General features: G+C 44.1%; 1 non-coding gene across 1 annotated transcript; it reads right to left on the reverse strand.

Moving 5' to 3' along the window:
• Positions 1-14807: 14807 nt before the first annotated feature.
• On the reverse strand, positions 14808-14913 carry LOC122035572. Its single transcript, XR_006127112.1, has one exon. It is a non-coding gene; the product is annotated as a small nucleolar RNA R71 (small nucleolar RNA).
• Between the last annotated feature and the right edge of the window lie 8843 nt (positions 14914-23756).

Below are 23756 nucleotides of genomic sequence, written 5' to 3' on the forward strand. Positions count from 1 at the left end.
GCAGATCGAATCATATACTGAATCACCATATTTTTTAACATTCTCTTTCCGTTGAATGACCGATTACCAATGAGACCATTTTGAAAAACTGCATGAATCTCAAAGCGTGGTAAATATAATAATAAATAAATAAATAATAATGAATTTGGCAAATAAAGGAAAAATTCAGGATGAGTTAGAGATATGTATTAGAATAAACTAGTATTTTAAGCAGTAGGATGACTATAGCCAAGAGAGATGTTTACAGGCTTGAACGGAAAACACTAGGTGAACTCAATGGTGATAAACTTTAATTAGAATATAACATATAAGTGTCTAGGTAGGTATATACCCGGACGAGTATAAGTTCGACCGAATTTAAAGCTACTTGGACAAGCGAGGTAAATAACATAACCAGACATAAACATATAACTTTATATTGCTATAAATAATTACACAATCATAACTCTTGAACTTTTATGAATCTTACATAAAAAGATACAGATACAGCAGATAAATAATTTTCTACTTATCCTACTTTCGGGAGTTACCAGATTGTTCTGCCCATCCCAAGTATGGGCGTGTAGTAGAATGACATCCTAGACAAAGAGAAGATGTTTATCCTAACCTCTTGCATTTGTGTGAGCCACCCTCTTGGGTTTGTGGTAGAGAAGCTAGCTCTAATCTAGCCCAATCTAGTTCAGTTTGCAAAAAAAATTACTTTAGCTTTCTGTTGGTCCAAGTCTTGTTGTTGCGATATTAGTAAACCGTCTACATGAACCTTCCTGGTCAAAACGGTTATTTCTGAGGCATGTCGAGCTTTCAGATCATCTAACTCCTCAGTCTTTTGCTTTAAATCCAAATAAGCTTTGCCCCTCAAAGCCACTTTAGACCGAACTTGAGACTGAGATGCTAGTAGACGTACCTCTATCTCCCTTTGATGCGAATGATGTAGATCTAAGGCTTGCATAGCCTCAACCAAAGATTTCTCCTTCTTGGATAATAGTTGATCCCAGGGGGGAAGATCCGAAGCCATAACTCTCAATAATATCTCTAGAGGAAAGTGAAGCCAGAAAGAGTAATGGTTAATGTTTCAAGAGTTAAGGTCACACCTCTATTTAACTTGGTTACAAGATATGTGCTGGGGGTGTCACGGGATCACTGTAGTAGGTATGAAATATTCAGAAAAAGGACAGAAGTAGACTTAAGTCTAGTCAGTCGGCTATACCTCCTTCGACTAGACTTGAAGGGGGGCTAGTGATACGGGTTATGATGGATCGTCCTGTCGAGTAAAGGAGGCATCTAGGTTAAGAAAGGTAGGAAAGGTATATAGTCGATCGAATGAAGGGCGAGCGAGCACCCACGTGCTCATATATGCTCGACCGGATAAAGTCCGCCTGAGCAAAAAGGAGTTTAGCCTTATGTATGATTCTCAACATATTACCAGTCGACCGCAGGATGAGCGAGCGCCCACGCGCTCATATACGTTCGGCCGGGCAAAGCCCGCTCGAGCATAAAGGCATTTAGCCTTATGTTTGACTTTTAGCATATTACCGGCCGACCAAAGGCCGAGCGAGCGCCCACATACTCATATACACTCGGCTGGGTAAAGCCAGCCCTAGCATAAAGGCATTTAGTCTTATGTATGATTCTCAATATATTACTGGTCAAACGCAGGCCGAGCAAGCTCTCACGCGCTCATATACGCTCGGTCGGGCAAAGCTCGTACGAGCATAAAGGCATTTTGTCTTATGTATGACTTTTAGCATATTACCAGCCGACCAAAGGCCGAGGGAGCACCCACATGCTCATATACGCTCGGCTGGGCAATGCCCACTCGAGCATAAGGGCATTTAGCCTTATATATAATTCTCAACATATTACCGGTCAACCACAGGCCGAGCGAGCGCCCACGCTCTCATATATGCTCGGCCAGGCAAACCCTGCCCGAACGTAAAGGCATTTAGCCTTATGTATGATTTTCAACATATTACCGGCCGACTGTAGGCCGAGTGAGCGTCCACGCGCTCATATACGCTCGACCGGGAAAAATCCACCCAAGCATAAAGATGTTTAGCCTTATGTATGACTTTTAGCATATTACCGGTCGACCAAAGGCCGAGCGAACACCCACGTGCTTATATATGCTCGGCCAGGCAAAATCAGCCCGAGCATAAAGGCATTTAGCCTTATGTATGACTTCTAGCATATTATCAACCGACCGAAGGCCAAACGAGCACTCACATGCTCATATACGCTTGGCTGGGCAAAGCCCGCCCGAGCATAAGGACATTTAGCCTTATGTATGATTCTCCACATATTATCAGCTGACTGCAGGTCAAGCGAGCGCCCACCGCTCATATACGCTCGGCCGGGCAAAGCCCGCCCAAGCATAAAGACATTTATCCTTTTGTATGACTTTTAGCATATTACCAACCAACCAACCAAAAGTTGAGCGAGCACCCACATGCTTATATATGCTCGGTCGGGCAAAATCCGCCCGAGCATAAAGGTATTTCGTCTTATGTATAACTTCTAGCATATTATTGGTCGACTGCAGGCCGAGCGAGCACCCACATGCTCATATACGTTCGGTCGAGCAAAGTCCACCTGAGCATAAGGGTGTTTAGCCTTATATATTGTTCTAAGTATATTACCGGCCCACCACAGGCCGAGCGAACGTCCACGCACTCATATATGCTCGGTTGGGTAAAATCCGCCCAAGTATAAAGGCATTTAGCCTTATATCTGGTTCTTAGCATATTACCAGTCAACCACAAGATGAGCCAACATCCACGTGTTCATATACGCTCAGTCAGGCAAAGCCTGCCTGAGCATAAAGACATAGTTAACAAAAGGTATTCCTACCCGTTTGAACGACCGACCGAGACATATTTAACAGGGGGTATTCTTAATAGCGTATGCAACCAACTTGAACGATCGGCTAAGACATGCCTAACAGGATATTTGGCAGGAAATATCTTCTAGAAGTTTCTTTAGTTATAATGGCGTGCCCCCATTATAAATACAAGTCATAAATAATAAAATGGGTACATCTGGGGTACAGAAAAGATTCTTTAAAAGATTATTGCACGAATTATAGAAGATGACTTCATCTCCTAACAAACTCTAACGAACCGGGGGCCACTTCACGACTACGGAGGTCACGTGAGATAGTATAAAAAGGGAGATCCTCTCCATTGGCAAGGTACGTAAGTTCTAGCATCCAAACTCTGTTTCACTTCAGTTACTGTTCTTCTTCCTTTCTTTCACCTTTGAGAGAGAAACTGACTTGAGCGTCGGAGGGCCTAGCAAGGGATCCCCATCCCGGTCTTAGGTCATTAACACTTTCTTGGTTTGTCTCACTATGCCTAGGGTTGTGGAGGGTTTCTTCCAGATCTACAAGAGGTTCTCTTTATCAGGGATCGTCATTCACCGAAGCTAGTGCACATCTTCGCAGATTTCAGACAGGATCATCAACATTCTGAAGCTAATTTTAGAAATGCATAAAAAAATTCAGAAAATTTAAAAAATCATGAAATTTTAAACACATATTTCTTATAATATCCTTTAACTAGGAAAAATATGTATTCATAAAAATTCATTGTATTTTCAATGTTTGGACACAAACTCAAAAATCTTGAAAATAACTTAAATTTGTATCACTTTGAAACTTTGTTTTGAATTCATATGTTTTAAAATATCCATATCACAGTAAATAGAAAAAAAGAATTGTTTTCAAAATATTTAAAATGTCCAACTATGATGTATGGACAAGATGTCCATTAATTAAACATTTGTTTTCCCCATAGTTGGCCTATGATCACTAAACATTGATACATTTCATAACTCATCAAAATGCCATAAGTATAAGTGAATTATTAATATCATCCTATCATCTCACATTTAGTTATGCAATTCATTGTGAGATGAAATGAAGGTAACCTCTACTTAGCCCTCTTTATCATCAATTTCTATCAAAGCTAAGTGCTCCCCCTTAAGATCTCAAGTCAACCATATAGAGAAAAAATTGGAATTATGACTTCTATGGTTGATTTATCCCAAAATCCTCTAACCCTTGAGGATTGATTTTGGTACCCAATAAAGGTTGTTCTTAATTGGGTTAACCAAGTATTCCTTAGGGATCATCCCATGTTGCTTTTTTGACCTTCTTCCCTTTTTCTTTTGACTTCTTCTTCTCTTACTTCTTTTTTTCTTCTTTGTTCTTCAAGAGGGGGCATTCATCCCTCATGTGTCCTTCACCTTGACAATTATAGCAAATGACTCTCCTTGTACTACTCTTGCCTCTTGAACTCTTCCTAGCATGAGATTTGTTAGTACAAAAAGTTTTAAATACTTTTCTCATCTTTCTAACCATATATGTCTCTTGATCGCTATCCATTAAGGTGCTTGATTCTTCGGAGTTGGAGGATAGTGGGGATGAAGACATCTTCTTCTTACCCTTTCCCTTATTTGCTGCAAGGGCTACTCCTCTTGATCTATGGGCTTCTCCATCTAATCCTTCAATCTAAGTTTTATGGAGCTCCATTGTTGAGAAGAATTCATCTAGAGAAGATTTCTCTAGATCCTTTGAAATGTAGGACGAGTCTACAATTGAGCTCTATGTCGAGGTTCTTGGGAAAGCATTAATGACTTTCATTATGATGTCTCGATTTGTAAGTGTCTCACTTACAATTGTTAGTCCATTTAAAATTTCCTTAATTCTAGAATGTAAATTTGATACCTTTTCTCCTTTTTCAAGCTTGATATTGGTGAGTTGAGTTTGAAGGAGGTCTCTTCTTGCTAATTTCGCTTCTGATGTCCCTTTATGAAGCTCCACTAGCTTTTCCCATAGTTCCTTGGCACTTGAGTAGTTTCCAACTCTTGTCACTTCTTGTTAGGAAAGGACATTTAGTAGATGATGTATCAGTTTTGAATTTGCTAAATGTTCTTCCCTTTGCTTCTTGCTCCACCTTATTTTCTCGAGTATCTCATTGTTGTGATCCCTAGGCATTTTGAAACCATTTTCCATGATTAGCATAATATCAAAATCGGTTTTGAAAAATACCTCCATTCTCTTCTTCCACCAAGAGAAATCTTCTTCAAATTTGGGTGGTTGAATATGTGAGCCGGCCATTTGATGATGTTGCTCTTCTTGACGATTAGTCCGTTGAAGGGCGTCCTCACTCTGATACCACTTGTAGGGGATCAGTGGTTGTCTAGTAGGGGAGGTTGAATAGCTAGGTCACCCCCAACTCGATTACTTCTCTACAAGAAGGTTAGTGCGTAGAAGAATATACTAAACAAAAACAATGAGAACAAACAGGAAAGAACACAAACGCTAACATGATTCCTTTATGTGGTTCGGAGATTGCTTGCTCCTACTCCACAGCTTGTCCTTGAGATGGGCAAACCCTTAATCCTTCAGTGGATTAGTCCCCGGTAATCTCCAGTTAGATCTTACTCCTTCTCGGTGGAGTATAACCTCTCACAAGGCACTCTTCTTCTTTACAAGATTGAGAATGAGAATTGGAAGAAGAGTGTTAGGCTTTGGAAGCTTAGAGGCCAAGACTAGGAGTGTATCAACAAGATCAGTAACCTCCTTCAATGCCCCAAGCTTCCAATATATAGAGAGGAAAGAGTTGATCACAAGACAACTCATTTCCTGCACACCAGTAAATTGGAACTTCCATCAGTCGATTGGTGCAACCGTTGGACACAGCCAACGACTACTTGGCAGAGTCAAGGTTTCTGCCAACAGTCGCCAACAGTCACTTACCAGTCGACTGGTGAAAGTACCAGTCGACTGGTCGCTGCTGGTTGAGCGAACAGAATGTTTCTGTTCTCACCCAGTTGACCGCATAATCGACTGGACCAGTCGACTGAAACTTTCATCAGCCGACTAGTCCCGATTACACACTCACAGCCATCCTCTTCGGAGTTACCTTTGAAGCCCTCTTCTTCGGCCTTCATCCCTTAGATGCACCCGAGACTGCGGCTCCTCTCCGTGTCATCCTTCACGTTGCCTTGAAGTACGCTTCCTTTGACTTCACTTCGTTGCTCCTCGTCTGGCGGTCCCTCAGATGCCTTCCACACCATCCTTCATCGACTCAAGGATCCAAGCCCTTGGATGAGCTTTTCAAACTTGGTCGCACCAAGTTCCTCATATGTTTCACCAAGTCCTGCATGACTCAAACATATATCAAATACATATGAAAGTCTAACTTAAACTCTTTGACACACACATCAAAATCATGATCGTACCGATCAAACTTAGGTCGATTACACCAACAATTTTTACTTACTCGAGTAGCTTTGAGATGTCATTGATGGCGATTTCTAGATTTGCAATCTTGGCTAAGTTGTGGGATGATTGATCGTTTTTGTTTAAGTGATTAGGCCTTCTGTGTGGATGAAGTTGCCCATATTTTTCCTTTATGTGATTCGGCTTCTTATAGTATCCACACACAACTTTGGATTCTTGAACTTTATTTGCCTTTTGTTCTTCTAGGTTTACAGTGAAGTCATGATCCTTTGATTGTTAGGCTCCAATTCTCATTCTTGTTGTATATAATTTTTATGATTCTTCTAATGATATAAGAAGGTCAAATATCATATCTTCCTTTCTTTGTTGTTGTAAAACTTTGAGGTCAGTTGTAATTAGCCTCAAAGTATTATATTCATTGCATAGATCTTAGTAGTTACCAAATAACTAGGGGAAAAAAATCTTTTCTTCCTTTTTGATATCTACAATATTTCTTTTAATCTTGAAGATCATTTCTAGATTTAATTTTTGTCCATATAGATTACTCATTTGCTCCTAAAGGACCTTCGACATTGGGGCACAAGTGGCCATTGTTCTATGGGTTTTATCCATAGAATTTGACAAAAGAATAAATACTTCATCATTCTCTTTCCGAATTTTGAAATAAAGGTCTAGATCTGTAGGAGGATTATTTGTAATATACTTCAAGAGCTTCCTTGAGTTTAAGGATCTCTTAATATGAGTGGCCTAAGAAAAGTAATTAGATAAATTGAGAATGATAGATGGAAAGAAATAAGGCTGTGCTGAATTTGCTTGCAAATCTCCCATATTTGCAAAACGTATAAAAGTTTGTTAAGGTTGATCGATCTAATGCCTAGAATAAACTCAAAACATCCTATCGGAACCAACCAACTTGCTTTGATACCGTGTAGAAAATTCACAGAAATTTGGATTACACCAAATGACTCACCAATCTCAAAAACTCACTTTTGTATTTATAAGTTTGTTAGAAAGAGAGGATTACAAAGAGTAATAAAACTTCTCTCAAAAAAGGGAAAGATTATCCCCCTTGTTTGAGAATAAGAAACATAGAGAAAAAAGAAACTTTGTAAGGTTTTTGTAGAATAATATAGAATTTCTTCGTACTTCTAATGAGAGATGCAACTTCCATTTTATAGGAGATTGGATGATTATTTAGCCGTTGTCAACTAGTTAAATATTAGTTATTGATCCGGTGATAAGGACGGGGGACCCTCGTGGGCGGAAGGTCAACAGCATGTGGAGGTCAAAGGTCAAGAGATTCATCCCTGAGACCCTGCCGACCGGACTAAGCAGGTCGACCAACCGGACGAAGCAGGCCGACCGGCCGTGAATCCCCCCACCGAATGAAAGACAACCCGACTAGGGGTCGGGTTTCCGATACTCAAGGTAAAAAGGTTTCATGGCCGAGCGGGATGTCCGTTCGGCCGGTGCACAAGGCAACAAAGGCAGGCAGGAGCAGTCTCATCCGAGCATACGACCGAGGCAGAAGTGATATGTCCGCCGAGCGGCCGAACCGCTCGGCCCTGGAACAGACAGGAAACGCAAGAGGACAAGGGAGACAGAGGATAACATCATCCTCGAGATGTCTGCTGCTGATAGGTAGCAGGGTTAGCGGCCGAGCCGTACACGGGATCATATGGTGGAAGCTTCCACTATCACATCCGGGATATGCTCGGACGATTGCGGAATGGCGCCAGAGGTACTTTTCTGACACGAGCTCGTTAAGATATGTTTGGGGAAGCGTGCATGCATCGAGAAGCGTGTCCGTGCCTCCCCGTGGTCCTATATAAGGACCCCTAGACGTCGACGAAGGTATGTGCAAATCTTTACTGTAGCCACATTATGCTGCCTCTCTCGTTGCCTGACTTGAGCGTCAGAGGGTCGTCGTCGAGAAACCCCTCCCGGCTCGGCTTCTTTGCAGGTTCGCCGGAGAGCTACACCACTAGTCGGAGACAGCAGAGCGTGGCACATCCCCAGCGTCCGTCGACTCAGCGCTCGGACAGGATCAAATTGGCACCGTCTGTGGGAACGCACCTGAATCCGAGCCAAGAAGATGGAAGAAGCTGGACGTCAACTTCTGGTAACGCTCTCTCCCGAGGAGCTCGAAGCACTCGTCCAAGCGCGAGCAGCAAAAATCGTGGAGCAGCAGCAGAAAGCTCAGGCCGAGCGGGCAGCGCAGCAGGCGACATCAGTATCGGGGGGCCGAGCGCCACCTGAAGAGCGGCCGGAGCAGCTCTCCATATGGGGGCAAAATAAGGGACCGACCGGCACCCAGATGAGGGCGGCACCCGCCCTGATACCTTTTCATCGGGCTCTGTTCCAGACGCCCTCGGAGGTAGCGCAAGCTAATCAAGACAAGGGATCTTCATCGGATGAAGCACCTGTCCGGGACGTCAGAAAAGGAAAGGCGCCCCGAACGGACTCGTCACCTGAGCGGATCAACCGGCAGTTCTCAGAGGCCATTCTTCGCTATCCACTGCCGAGGCATTATGTGCCCCCTGCGATCGGGGAGTACAACGGGACAACCGACCCAGACGACCACCTTGGTAAGTTTGACAGCACCGCCACTCTGCATCAATACACAGATGGTGTGAAATGCCGAGTGTTCCTCACCATGCTTTCGCGATCGGCGCATCGGTAGTTTCGGAGACTACCGAACGGATCCATCACAAGTTTTAAGGAATTCCAAATGGCGTTCCTCCATCATTTTGCAAGCAGCAGGCGCCACCAGAAGACAAGCGTCAATCTGTTTACCATCAAGCAAGGCGCGAGGGAGCCTCTCCGAGCGTACATCCAGCGCTTCAACCAGGTGGCCATGGACATTCCAACGGTCACCTCAGAAACAATGATGAACGCGTTCATGCAAGGGCTCGTGGACGGTGACTTCTTCTGTTCGCTCATCCGAAAGCCTCCCCGGGACTACGACCACATGCTGCATAAAGCCAACGAATACATCAATGTGGAGGAAGCCCAGGCGGCAAGAAGAAAAGAAGCCCTGAGTGACCAACCAGCTTCTGCCGAGTGGAAGGAGCCCGTCAATCACCAACCACCCAGAGGACCGAGAGCCGAAGCCACCCGTCCTCATCAGCACACTCGGTCGCACGCCGTCCAGCAAGTCGCGGCTGATCGGCCCAAGCCCAGGGGGAAGGTATAGACCCCGATGTTTTGTTCACTCCATCAATCAGCTACTCACAACACCCGTGACTGTCGGAGCCTCCCCCCCCCCCCATCGCTCATGCGCAAAGGAGCTACCGTCGCCGATCGCCTTCACCAGACTGGCAACATCGACAACGGAGCCCCGTTCAAAGGATAGAAAGGAGATCCCCCGATCGGCAGCACCGTCAGCAGCCCGGAGTCCACCATTGGGCGTCGCATGAGCGACCAAGACCTTCCGCTCGGGAGGAGGAAAATAGGGGCAACGCATCTCGGGGCGAGATCAACATCATCGCCGGAGGCCCGACCGGCGGAGATTCCAACAGAGCCAGAAAGGCACGCGTAAGGCAGCTGAGGATCCACGTGGTCGACTGCAGCTAGGAAAGGGCGAGCGGACCCGAGATCAGCTTCGGGCTTAGGGACCTCGAAGGAGTTGAAGTCCCACACGATGATGCCCTGATCATTCGAGCGGTAATAGCCAACTATACTATTCATCGCATTTTCATTGACACAGGCAGCTCGGTCAATATAATATTCAAGAAGGCCTTCGACCAACTGCAAATAGATCGAGCTGAACTACTGCCAATGACGACCCCCCTCTACGGGTTCACTAGGAACGAAGTCTTGCCGGTCGGCCAAGTCCGGTTAGCTATCTCGTTGGACGAGGAGCCGCTCAGAAGGACAAGGACCACCACCTTCATCGTGGTTGATGCTCCTTCTGCATACAATGTTATCTTGGTACGACCGGCGCTCAACGAGTTTCGGGCGGTCGTCTCTACCTTCTGCCAGAAGATCAAGTTTCCGGTGGAAGATCAAGTAGGGGAGGTGCGGGGAGACCAACTGGCGGCTCGAAGATGCTATATGGAGATGGTCCGAGCTGAATCCAAGTCTGCTCAGAAAGTGCCACGAGTCGAGGTAAATACTATAACCGAGAAACCACCTTCTTTGGTTTATGAAGAAAAAGAGGAGGTGCAGATTGACTCTTCCCGACCGGAGGCCACCACCTATAGCATCCGATCTGGGGGAGAAGCAGAAGGAGAAGTTGATCAAATGCCTACGGCGAAATTGCGACGTCTTCGCTTGGTTGACCCATGAGCTGCCAGGGGTCTTGCCGAGCGTAGCGCAGCATGAACTTCACGTCCGGCCAGACGCTCGGCCGGTAAAGCAAAGGAAGAGGGACTTCAGCACGGAGCATAATGTAATCATCCGGGCGGAGGTAGAAAAGCTTCTGGAGGTCGGCCACATAAGGGAAGTACAATTCCCGAGTTGGCTTGCAAATGTGGTTTTGGTCTCCAAGCTGGGCAACAAGTGGAGAGTCTGCATCGACTTTCGAGACTTGAACAAGGCATGCCCGAAGGACTTCTACCCCCTGCCTCGGATCGATCAGCTGGTGGACTCCACGGCCGGGTGCAAGCTGATATGCATGCTGGATGCATACCAAGGCTACCATCAAGTGTCGCTCGCCCGAGAAGACCAGGAGAAGGTTAGCTTCGTCACGGGGGATGACACCTACTACTACAATGTAATGTCGTTCGGGCTGAAGAATGCAAGAGCCACCTACCAGCGTTTGATGAACAAGGTATTCAGGGAGCAGATCGGACGCAACTTGGAAGTGTATGTGGACGACATACTTATCAAGTCCTTCCGAGCGGCCGATCTCTATGCGGATATGGAGGAGACCTTCCGGACATTAAGAAGATACGAAGTCAAGCTTAATCCTCAGAAGTGCCTGTTCGGAGCAAAAGGTGGGCGCTTCCAGGGGTACATCGTGATCGAGCGGGGCATAGAGGCGAACCCCAGCAAGATAAAGGTCTTACAAGACATGCCGCCTCCCAGAAATCTTCGAGAGGTACAGCGTCTCACCGGTCGGATAACGGCACTGTCAAGGTTTATCTCTAAGACCGCCGACCGGAGCTTGCCATTCTTCAAGATTCTCCGTAAGGCTACCAAGTTTCAATGGGACGAGGAGTGCGATCGGGCATTCGAGGAACTGAAGACTTACATAAATTCTTTGCCCGTGTTGGCGAAGCTAGTCGTAGGTGAGCCACTTCGCATTTATTTATCTTCAACTGAGCATGCTGTGGGCTCAGCATTAGTAAGGCCGAGCGGCGAAGAACAACCAGTGTACTTTTTAAGCCATATCTTAAAGGATGCTGAGTCTCGCTACACCGGTCTCGAGAAGTTGGCTTTCGCCTTGGTCCTTGCCGCTCGGAGGTTGCGCCCTTACTTTTTGGCGCACACCATTATTGTGATGACGAACATCCCGTTGGCAAGGGTACTGCTGAACCCTGAAGTATCCGGACGGCTCATCAAGTGGACAACGGAACTTAGCGAATTCGACATCCAATATCAACCCTGCTCGGCGATCAAGGCACAGTCCTTGGCAGATTTCGTGACCGAGATATAAAAGCCCAAGCCCGAAGCTACATGGAAAATATATGTGGACGGATCGTCCACTCGGCTCGAAAGCGGAATTGGGATCCTGTTACTTTCGCCTCAGGGAGAGCGAATGCATTTGTCCGTCCGGCTGGACTATCGGGCAACCAATAATGAGGCAGAGTACGAAGCCCTCATAGCCGGACTGCAGGCCGCATGGCATGTTGGAGCCAGCCTGGTGGTGATTCACTCAGATTCCCAATTAGCCGCTCAACAACTCAGGGGTGCCTTCGAAATAAACAGTGCAAGACTCAGGTTGTACGCGGAGGCTTTTGAAAAACTCAAGACTAGCTTCACCGAGGTGGTGGTCCAGAAGATACCCTGAACGGAGAACCAGGCGATAGACGAATTAGCTAAGTTAGCAAGCTCAATATCGCCGGTCGTCGTCCAACAACCAATCGAGCAAGTATCCTTGGTGGCGCACGTGGATCGAATGGAAGGCCTCACATTTTCGAGCGATTGGAGAACGGCCATCATGGAGTTTTTGCGCTCAGGGGCCACGCCGTCCGATCGGGAGGAAGCTCAGCTACCGAGGAGGAGAGCCGGCCAGTTCATGCTCATCGGAGATCAGCTTTATAAGAAGGCATTCTCCCGACCGCTGCTTGATGTGCGTAGATTATATACTCTTTTATGCATGTTTTTACGCACATTTACATACTTTGAGCATGCTTGATCTATGCACTTTTATACTTCCAGCTTTCCTTTTAGCATATTTACTCTTTTGGTTCGGAGATCTGCTTTTTGTGCATTTTCTGTACACAGGAGTCGAAATTGGTGAAGATTATGCGTCCTCGGGCAAGCTTGGAAGGAATTGAAGGGAGAGAGCATCAGGTCGTGTACCACACACGGCCGTGTAGTTTTAACAGGAAGTGAAGAGGACATGGCCGTGTGAATCTCACACAGCTGTGTCTTGATTTGAAGAAATTAGAGCAGATGCCTTACTTGGCCGTGTAGATCTACACGACCGTGTGAGGTTTCCAGAGGCCAAGCAGGTGGTGGCCGTCTGCACCACATGGCCGTGTAGCATTTCCAGAGAACAGAAGGGTCCTGGCCGTGTGAGTCACACGGCCGTGCAGCTTTGGCAGAGAAGGAACTGGACATGGCCGTGTGAATCTCACACGGCCGTGTCATGGGGTCGTGTGGCGCCCGATTTCCTCCTCTATTTAAACCCTCCTTCATGAATTGAAAGGGGATCTCTCCCCCTTTGGGAGAAGGCAAGATTTGGTGGTATCCTCCCATTCTTGGGAGGATTTCTGGGCGATTCGAGGGGAGTTCTTGACGATTTCGACTCCGGAGCGAGGATTGGATCCGAAGACGAGGCTTCTTCATAGATAAGTTTTCTCTTTACCCCTTTTCTTGGTTTCTTGGATTGGGGATTTAAGAAATGCTTGTAATCTTTATTTCTTCGGGTATTCTTCCTCGATTCATGGAGTAGATCTTGTATTCTAGGATTAAGGGAGTATTTGTATGATGGATTGATGTAATCTCTTATGGATTTGCCAATTTCTTGTTTCAATGACATTGTCTTGCTTGTATCAATTAGATCTTGAATGATTAATGGTGATTTGTGCTTAATTCTCATTCTTGATTGATTGTTTGGATTTCTTGTGGACTTTGTAAAGATAAACTCTCACTCGATCATCCGAGGGATCCACGTGACAAGTGCAAGCCCGTGTAAGGACGTTTGAGAGATAATCTTGAAGAGGAAATAGGAATATTCAAGAGAGTATGATGGATCTTGTGATTAGTTTCTTGTATCTTGATAGATTAATAAGTCTATGTTGATATCCGAGGAAGGCATAGTAATAGGTGCGCTTCTGTGTAAGGACAACGTAGGTTCACGTCTAATTGATCATATTTAGATACATTTCTCAGTCCTTAGCCGGTTATCTATTGCAAGAGAGAACCAGCAACTTTCTACAAGTGTTTGGCAGTTGAGGGATAAGAATTGGTGAACCATTTACATTCAAGAAATCTTACAAAGAAACCGAAACTCCTAGAATCTCCCTTTATCATAACCCAAAACACTAAACTCTTGTTTGTTGATCTTTAATATTAGATTTGTTTACCTTTACTTTGCATTTGAAACAATTGGATAGTTGTTTAGCTAATTCGCATTGAGACATTTCTAGTGCTTATTCCAGTCCCTGTGGATACGATAATCTTTTATATTACTTGCGATATTTCCGTAACAAGTTTTTGGCGCCGTTGCCGGGGACTGCGCTATAACATTAGGAATTATCAATTGAGTTAGACTAAACATAACGTTTGTTTTTCTTTCATATTGCATAGTTGTAACTAATCATTAGATTTCTATTTTTTACTTTCTTGTATAACTTTTACTTCTTGTTAATTCTTTTTGTACAAATTCAATTATGCATTTTTGATTCTTTTATTTTTCTCTTTTTTTATGTTGAATTGTCATTTGCTATCTTGTTCTTGTGTATGCGAAGATCTAACTTTGCAGGGGAATTCTTTCCTTTTGACCCTGAGATTGACTGAACTTTCCATAAAAGAAGAATTCTGCAAAGGTAAATTGAAGAACAGGAACATTTGAACATGGCGAATAAACCACTCAAGTATTATGCTGCACCTTATGCAAGAGGTTTTCGATGTAGTATTTCAAGATCTTCAGTGGAAGCTAATAACTTTGAGATCAAACTCGCAATTATATCTATAGTGCAGCAGAACCAATTTGGTGGAGGACCTCATGAAGACCCCAATCAATACTTAGAGGTCTTTTATGAAATATGTGGTACCATGAAAATGAATGGAGTTCCTTCAGAAGCAGTTAGATTATTATTATTTGGGTTTTCTTTAAGAGATAGGGAAAAGCAATGGCTGAATTCTTTGGCCCCTAATAGCATCACCACTTGGGAGCAGTGTGAGCAACAGTTTCTTGATAAATTCTATCCACCAAGCAAAACAGCTCATATGAGGAATTTAATTGCAAGCTTCAAGCAAACTGACTCAGAATCTCTTTTTGAAGCATGGGATAGATATAATAGTATGCTCAGACAATGCCCACATCATGGGTTGGAAAGATGGTTAGTATTGCACACTTTTTATAATGGTATCAACTATCATACCAAAGTGTCCCTTGATTCAGCTGCTGGAGGGGCACTTATGAATAAAAGTTTAGATGAAGCTGAAGAAATTATTGACAGTGTAGCACGAAATCATCATCAATGGGCAAATGAAAGAAGTGGTGGCTATTCTTCTGTAAACCCAACAATTAAAGCATCAGGGAAGTTTGATGTAGATGCAGTCACCCTTTTGTCTGCAAAATTGGACGCTCTTACAAAGAAATTTGAGAATATGGGGACTAGTGCTAATATGGTCAATGCTATTAGTACATCTTGTGAAGTATGTGGGAGTTCAGAGCACTCAAATGACTCATGTCCATTGGGAGCTATCACTGCACAAATCAATCAACTGGAACAATGTGATGCAATCATGAGTTACAATCAAAGGCAGAACAACCCATACTCAAATACTTATAACCCTGGATGGAAGAGCCATCCCAATTTTTCTTACAGAAATAATCAAGATCAAGGACCATCTATGGGGGCAAGACCAAATTTTCAAGCTGGGCAACAAAATTTTCAACATCTATCTTCTCAAGGCTTACCAAAGTCAAATATTGAAAAGATGCTTGAAGAAATTATCTCAAGTCAGAATGAAATGAAGCAAGATTTAGCAAAGCTCATTCAGAGAATGGATAATTCTGAAAAGCATCAAAAGATCCAGGATAGTCAAATTGCCCAACTAGCTTCCTCATCATCCAGAGCACCAGGATAACTTCCAGGAAAACCTGATGTGAATCCTATGGAGCATTGCAATAGAATTGAGCTTAGGAACGGACAGATCTTGGGAGACTCCCAAGTGACCGCTTCAAATGGGATACAAAAAGAAGAAGAGCTCTCTCCTCTTATACCAAATCAGATTCAAGCTAATGAGGAGAGTACCATTGAGGTTGAAGAGACTCTCCCACTGAACCATCAGAGCAAAGCTGTCCCTTTTCCTCAGAGACTTACAATGCTCAAGAAAGATGAAGAATTTGGCAAGTTTTTAGAAAAAGTTAAGGAAATTTATGTAGAGGTACCTCTTATTGATGCTATTCTTCAAATGCCTAGATTTGCCAAATTCCTGAAGGATCTCATGTCAAACAAGAGAAGAAGAGGAGAGGTTGAGACCATTGCGCTTAGTGAGGAATGTAGTGTTATTTTGGAGAAGAACACTTCCCCAAAACTAAAGGACCCAGGGAGCTTTTATATTCCTTGCAACATAGGAAAAGAATTTTTTGAAAAAGCTTTTTGTGATTTGGGGGCAAGTGTTAACCTCATTCCCTATTCAATTTGTAATAAATTAGGTCTCAAAAACATTAAACTTACTACTATGGCACTTCAACTTGCCGATCATTCCTGCAGGTACCCTTTGGGTATTATAGAAGATGTGCCAGTGGAGGTGGATGGGAATGTTATTCCCACAGATTTTGTCGTGTTGGACATGGAAGAGGACCCCAGGATTCCTATCATATTAGGAAGACCTTTCCTTGCTACAGCTGGAGCTATAATTGATGTCAAAAATCATAAGCTTTCTTTGGTAATTGGTAAGAAAATGTTGGAATATGATTTATCTAATATCTCTAACCATGTCTCGTCTCTTTTAAATGCTTGTAGCAGGACAAGCATTTATAAACTTGAGGAATGGAATTTCCATCCTCATGGAAGGCCACCAAACGAAGGAGACAATGTGGTGGAAGATGTTGGGAGAAGATCTCCCAACAAAAATGGAAAGTATATCTGTCCTCCAAGGGCGAGGAAAAGAAGTGAATGATCAAGTTTGGTCGAGCTAAAGACCTTAAACAAGCGCTTCTTAGGAGGCAACCCAAGGGTTCTTTTAGTTAGTTTTGATTTGTATTTTAATTTCTTTTAGTTTGATGCATTCTTTTGATTTTGTTTTCAGGTTAGGTGCAAAACAGAGCCCGGTCGTGTGCTATACACGGCCAGGCAAAGGTTGCAGAGAAGGGAAGTGCTTGGGCCGTGTCATCCAGACACGGCCGAGGAGAAAAAGGTCTAGGCCGTGTCTCAAACACGGCCGTGTAAAGAATCCCGAGGAGAAAAAGGTCTAGGCCGTGTCCCAGACACGGCCGTGCGAAGAAACCCGTGAAAGAAGAGGTTTAGGCCGTGTCCCAGACACGACCCGTGTCTGGAATCCAGAGAAGAAAGAGAAGGGGGCCGTGTCACAGACACGGCCGTGCGATGAGAAATGAATATGGCCGTGTGATATCACACAGCCTGATCCACATCTTTTTAGGGAATTAGGGCACGGGGTGTGGGAGGCACACGGCCGTGTACCGCCGCTCGTTCCTCTTTCCTATTTTCCCATTTCTAAAGGTTTAAACTACTTCTTCTAATTTTTCTTTCTCATTCTTCTTAAGGAGATTTGATTTTCTTCCATGGAAAACGTGATTGAGGAGATTTCGGCCATAAGAAAAGGGAAGGAGAAGGTGGTTGCAAGAAAGGAGAGGAATGTTTGCTTTAAAGGTATTTCTAATGACTTTGGTATTGTTTTCTCTAGTGATGAGCAACGGTATAGATATTCTTCTTTATGTAAACGACCTCTTTTAGGCACTAGGTTTCTTGATGTTGAAACTTTAGAAACTTTAGGGTTTAAGGATGATTTAGTTTGGTTATTTGAAAGGATAGGATGGAGTGGTTTAGTGAATATAAAATATCCTACTTATCCTAGAATTGTTTTTGAATTTTTAAGCTCAATAGAGGTTGATAATGTTCAAGGTGGGGGGAAGGTTAAATTTTGTTTGTTTAATGAAAGTTATGAATGGACGTTGGGAGATTTTAATACTTGTTATGATTGCCAAAGAATGATATGTGTGTGATTTTGCCCCAATTTGTGAATTCACATTTTTGGCGACAAATTTCTGAACAACCGCTATTTGATCCTCATAATTCTAGAGTTTTCCAAATTATCAATCCTATTTTTAAATATGCTTACTTATTCATGAAAAACACTGTATTTGGAAGGGAGGACAAAGAGGGATCAGTAAGACTTATAGATTTGTATTGTTTGTGGGCAATGGTAGAAAATGTTCAAATTAATTCTGGTTATTTCTTTCTTAAACATTTGGCAAAATTAGGGAAATCAAATTCTACCACGCCTATTATTTTGGGGGGATTACTTACTCAATTGGCTTTAGTATTAGGATGTGATTTGAGTGAATTAGAGGTGGTGGAGAGTTTTTATACATTGGATTTGAATTCATGTTTAGCAATGAAAATGATTAAGCATGAAGAGCATGGATTTAGTTTATTCATTAAAAATGGTTTCCCTTTAAAATTGTCCAATCATGATTTCACTACAATTCGTAATAAAGAGAATTGGTGTTTAAAGTTAGCTAGGCAACAATCTAGAGCTTTGTCATCTTTTACTCCAAGAAATGTTTCTAAGGGTAACCAAGAGATTCATAGTTTTATGTTTCAAGAACTTAATTCTGCTTTAAAGAATATTCATAGTGATTTAGATTCAACTAATGAATTTCTTGAGAATAAGAAACTTATGGAGGAGGAACTATTTAAAAAGCTACAAGATTGTTTTAAGAGTGAAAGAGAATTGTGTGATAAGATTTCTAAAATGATGAATGCTTATAAGGCTAAAATGGAATTTCATGAAGATCTTAGAGGTTTTATGAGATTTGTGCAGGATGATATTGATAAATTGTTTTAGTATCATAATGTTTTCAGAAACGAAGTTAAATGGTTTGTTAAAGATTTTGCATTTTTCTTCCCTGATTTTCCTGATTTCCCACCTCCTCCACCATATTGATTTCATCGGGACGATGAAAAGTTTAAGTCTGGGGGGTGTCATGTAGTTTTTAGTTTTTGTTAGTTTTTCATGTTGGTTCTTATTTTCATTGTTTGTTGCTTTATTTTGCTTGTTTTTGAAATAATCATGGCAAAAAAAAAAAAATTTGAGAACATCAAATCTTCACTTATATGCTTTCTTGGATTCAAGTGAAATGTTAGCACGATTATTGTCTTGATTCATGATGTTCGAATGATGCTAGTAGTAAACTTTGTGTAGTTCTTTTTTCTATCTTGGGAAGCATTAATAAGCTAAAAATCTTATGGTGATGAGTTTTAGTTTTGGTTCAACCTTAAGGATTTTATCTTCACTACACTTGTGCTTGATGCTTGAATAGTTGATGTCATTGAAATAGTCATGATTCATCTTGTTTGCTTAGTACTTGGTTTCCATGGTGATTTCTCAACTTTCATTTTGGTTACTGGATGAGGCTCAAATCATTAAAGCTCATTTGGAAAAATCAAAATATCCCAACATGTGTGCTAAAAGTACATTTGTGAATAAGTTTTGCACAATGCAAACACTTTAAAAAAAAAAAGGATATAAAAAACAGTTGTCATGAGTGGAATCTAGCAAGTCACCCCTTTGAGACCGAGTTAGGTTACTGGGGAAATGACTGCTTAGCTTCCCTTGAGATTGAGCACACCTTTGAGACCTTGGGTTAGTTGAGAAATATGAACCAAGTGAATGGTGAGTAAGTGTCTATCACTGGTTACTTGTCTTTCACTGGAAACACTAGGAATTCAAATTTGATGATGACTTAACTAGGACATGGATTGAAACTTGAAGGGTGTTGAGTTACTTTTACACTGTGCACAAGATTCTTATGCTTGAACCATACTTTACTTGTTTCCATGATCACGCTTGTTAATGAAACTTTTTGATAGAGTTAGGAAAGTGCACTAGGTTTTATGAATGTGTTGTAGAACATATGAATTTAGACTGCAACATTTTGCTTGAGGACAAGCAAAGGTTTAAGTCTGGGGGTGTGATGTGCGTAGATTATATACTCTTTTATGCATGTTTTTACGCACATTTACATACTTTGAGAATGCTTGATCTATGCACTTTTATACTTCCAGCTTTCCTTTTAGCATATTTACTCTTTTGGTTCAGAGATCTGCTTTTTGTGCATTTTCTGTACACAGGAGTCGAAATTGGTGAAGATTATGCGTCCTCGGGCAAGCTTGGAAGGAATTGAAGGGAGAGAGCATCAGGCCGTGTACCACACACGGCCGTGTAGTTTTAACAGGAAGGGAAGAGGACATGGCCGTGTGAATCTCACACGGTCGTGTCTTGATTTGAAGAAATTAGAGCAGATGCCTTATATGGCCGTGTAGATCTACACGGCCGTGTGAGGTTTCCAGAGGCCAAGCAGATGGTGGCCGTGTGCACCACACGACCGTGTAGCATTTCCAAAGAACAGAAGGGTCCTGGCCGTGTGAGTCACACGGCCGTGCAGCTTTGGCAGAGAAGGAACTGGACATGGCCGTGTGAATCTCACACGGCCGTGTCATGGGGCCGTGTGGCGCCCGATTTCCTCCTCTATTTAAACCCTCCTTCATGAATTGAACAGGGATCTCTTCCCCTTTGGGAGAAGGCAAGATTTGGTGGTATCCTCCTATTCTTGGGAGGATTTCTGGGGGGAGTTCTTGACGATTTCGACTCCGGAGCGAGGATTGGATCCGAAGACGAGGCTTCTTCGTAGATAAGTTTTCTCTTTCCCCCTTTTCTTGGTTTCTTGGATTGGGAATTTAAGAAATTCTTGTAATCTTTATTTCTTCGGGTATTCTTCCTCGATTCATGGAGTAGATCTTGTATTCTAGGATTAAGGGAGTATTTGTATGATGGATTGATGTAATCTCTTATGGATTTGCCAATTTCTTGTTTCAATGACATTGTCTTGCTTGTATCAATTAGATCTTGAATGATTAATGGTGATTTGTGCTTAATTCTCATTCTTGATTGATTGTTTGGATTTCTTGTGGACTTTGTAAAGATAAACTCTCACTCGATCATCCGAGGGATCCACGTGACAGGTGCAAGCCCGTGTAAGGACATTTGAGAGATAATCTTGAAGAGGAAATAGGAATATTCAAGAGAGTAGGATGAATCTTGTGATTAGTTTCTTGTATCTTGATAGATTAATAAGTCTATGTTGATATCCGAGGAAGGCATAGTAATAGGTGCGCTTCTGTGTAAGGACAACGTAGGTTCACGACTAATTGATCATATTTAGATACATTTCTCAGTCCTTAGCCGGTTATCTATTGCAAGAGAGAACCGACAACTTTCTACAAGTGTTTGGCAGTTGAGGGATAAGAATTGGTGAACCATTTACATTCAAGAAATCTTACAAAGAAACTGAAACTCCTAGAATCTCCCTTTATCATAACCCAAAACACTAAACTCTTGTTTGTTGATCTTTAATATTAGATTTGTTTACCTTTACTTTGCATTTGAAACAATTGGATAGTTGTTTAGCTAATTCGCATTGAGACATTTCTAGTGCTTATTCCAGTCCCTGTGGATACGATAATCTTTTATATTACTTGCGACATTTCCGTACACTTGCGGAGCGTAACACTGCTAAAGTACGTCAGCTCGGAGGACGCAGAATACATTCTCCGAGAGGTACACCAAGGATCTTGCGGAGGTCATCCGAGCGGCCGGTCCTTGGCTAGGATGATCCTGCTGGCCGGATACTTCTGGCCCACTCTCCACGAGGACGCCGCTCGAACCGTCGCAACATGTCTTTCCTGTCAGAAGTACCACAGCTTCTCGCATAAGCCGACGGAGGAAATGAAAGCGTCCACAGTATCTTGCCCGTTCGACCAGTGAGGCATGGACATCGTAGGACCTTTCCCTATGGCGACCGGACAACGGAAGTTTCTACTGGTGGCCGTCGATTACTTCTCCAAGTGGGTGGAGGCTGAGCCATTGGCCAAGATAACCTAGCATATGGTCAAGAAATTCATCTAGCAACACATCATCTGTCGGTTCGGCATCCCGCGTCGGCTCGTGTCGGACAATGGGCGCTAGTTCGTCGGAAAGCAGCTCGAGAAATGGTGCAAGGGATATGGCATTAAGCAGCACTTCATGTCTGTGGCGTATCCCCAAAGCAATGGTCAAGCCGAAGTAGCCAACCGGGAGATACTCCGAATTCTTAGGGCTCGGTTCAACCACATGGTAGGAAGCTGGGTGGACGAGCTGCCGGGAGTCCTATGGGCCATCCGCACAACCCCTGAGGAGGGAACGGGAGTAACACCGTTCCACCTGGTGTATGGAGGTGAGGCGGTCGCCCCAGTCAAAGTCGGCGTAGAGTCCGTCCGCATCCAGAACTACGACGAAGATAATTCCGAGCGGAGACAGCTAGAATTGGACTTGATCGACGAGGAGCGAGCCAAAGCGTCCGTTCAGCTGATGGCCTACAGGCAGAGAATGAAGCAGAACTACAACCGCCGCGTGATTCCCCAAGCATTCCAGGTGGGCGACTTGGTCTGGAAGAAAGTGAAGCCGGTCGGGGACGTAGGCAAGCTGGAGGCGCCTTGGGCAGGACCATTCAAAGTCATCGAGAAGCTCCAATCGGGAGCCTACTACTTAGAGGATGAGGATGGACGACGGCTAGAGAGGCCATGGAGCGCGAACCACCTCCAGCCCTATCGGGCTGGATGAAAGGTGCGCTGATGTAATATATTACATGAATATTTCATTCGGATGTATCGTTTGATTGCAGGAATGAAAGCTATAAGAACAAAGCAAAGACATGATCATGGTGCACCAAGCGGGTAGCTGCATGATGCCGTGGCGAAGACCCCGTGCCGTTCGGCCGGGCGTGTATTATCCGAGACATATGCTCGAGGGCGAAGACCCCGTGTCATTCGGACGGGCGTATATTATCCGAGACATATACTCGGTGGTGAACACCCCGTGTCGTTCGACCGAGCGTATATTATCCGACACATATGCTCGGTGGCGAAGACCCCGTGCCGTTCGGCCAGGCGTATATTATCCGAGCCATATGCTCGATGGCGAAGACCCGTGTCGTTCGGCCGGGCGTAGATTATCTGAGCCATAGGCTCATTATTGAAGACCGTCGAGCTCCGACGTTAAACCCTAGAGTCCGACTGGCGACTATAAACCCACCGGCTTGAAGACCGTCGAGCGGCGACGTTAAACTCTAGAGTCAGACCGGCGACTATAAACCCCCCGGCTTGAAGACCGTCGAGAAGCGACGTTAAATCTTAAAGTTGAACCGGCGACTATAAACCCTCCGGCCGGAAGACCGTCGAGCTCCGCCGTTAAACCCTAGAGTCGGACCGGCGACTATAAACCCACCGGCTTGAAGACCGTCGAGCGGCGACGTTAAACTCTAGAGTCGGACCGGCGACTATAAACCCCCCGGCTTGAAGACCGTCGAGCGGCGACGTTAAACCCTAGAGTCGAACCGGCGACTATAAACCCCCCGGCTTGAAGACCGTCGAGCGGCGACGTTAAACTCTAGAGTCGGACCGGCGACTATAAACCCCCCGCCTTGAAGACCGTCGAGCGGCGACGTTAAACTCTAGAGTCAGACCGGCGACTATAAACCCCCCGGCTTGAAGACCGTCGAGAAGCGACGTTAAATCTTAAAGTTGAACCGGCGACTATAAACCCTCCGGCCGGAAGACCGTCGAGCTCCGCCGTTAAACCCTAGAGTCGGACCGGCGACTATAAACCCACCGGCTTGAAGACTGTCGAGCGGCGAAGTTAAACTCTAGAGTCGGACCGGCGACTATAAACCCACCGGCTTGAAGACCGTCAAGCGACGACGTTAAACTCTAGAGTCGGACCGACGACTATAAACCCACCGGCTAGAAGACCGTCGAGCTCCGACGTTAAACCCTAGAGTCGAACCTGCGACTATAAACCCACCGGCTTGAAGACCGTTGAGCGGCGACGTTAAACTCTAAAGTCGGACCGGCGACAATAAATCCCCCGGCTTGAAGACCGTTGA

Source organism: Zingiber officinale, chromosome 11B, assembly GCF_018446385.1.
Source record: "Zingiber officinale cultivar Zhangliang chromosome 11B, Zo_v1.1, whole genome shotgun sequence".
Lineage (NCBI taxonomy): Eukaryota > Viridiplantae > Streptophyta > Magnoliopsida > Zingiberales > Zingiberaceae > Zingiber > Zingiber officinale.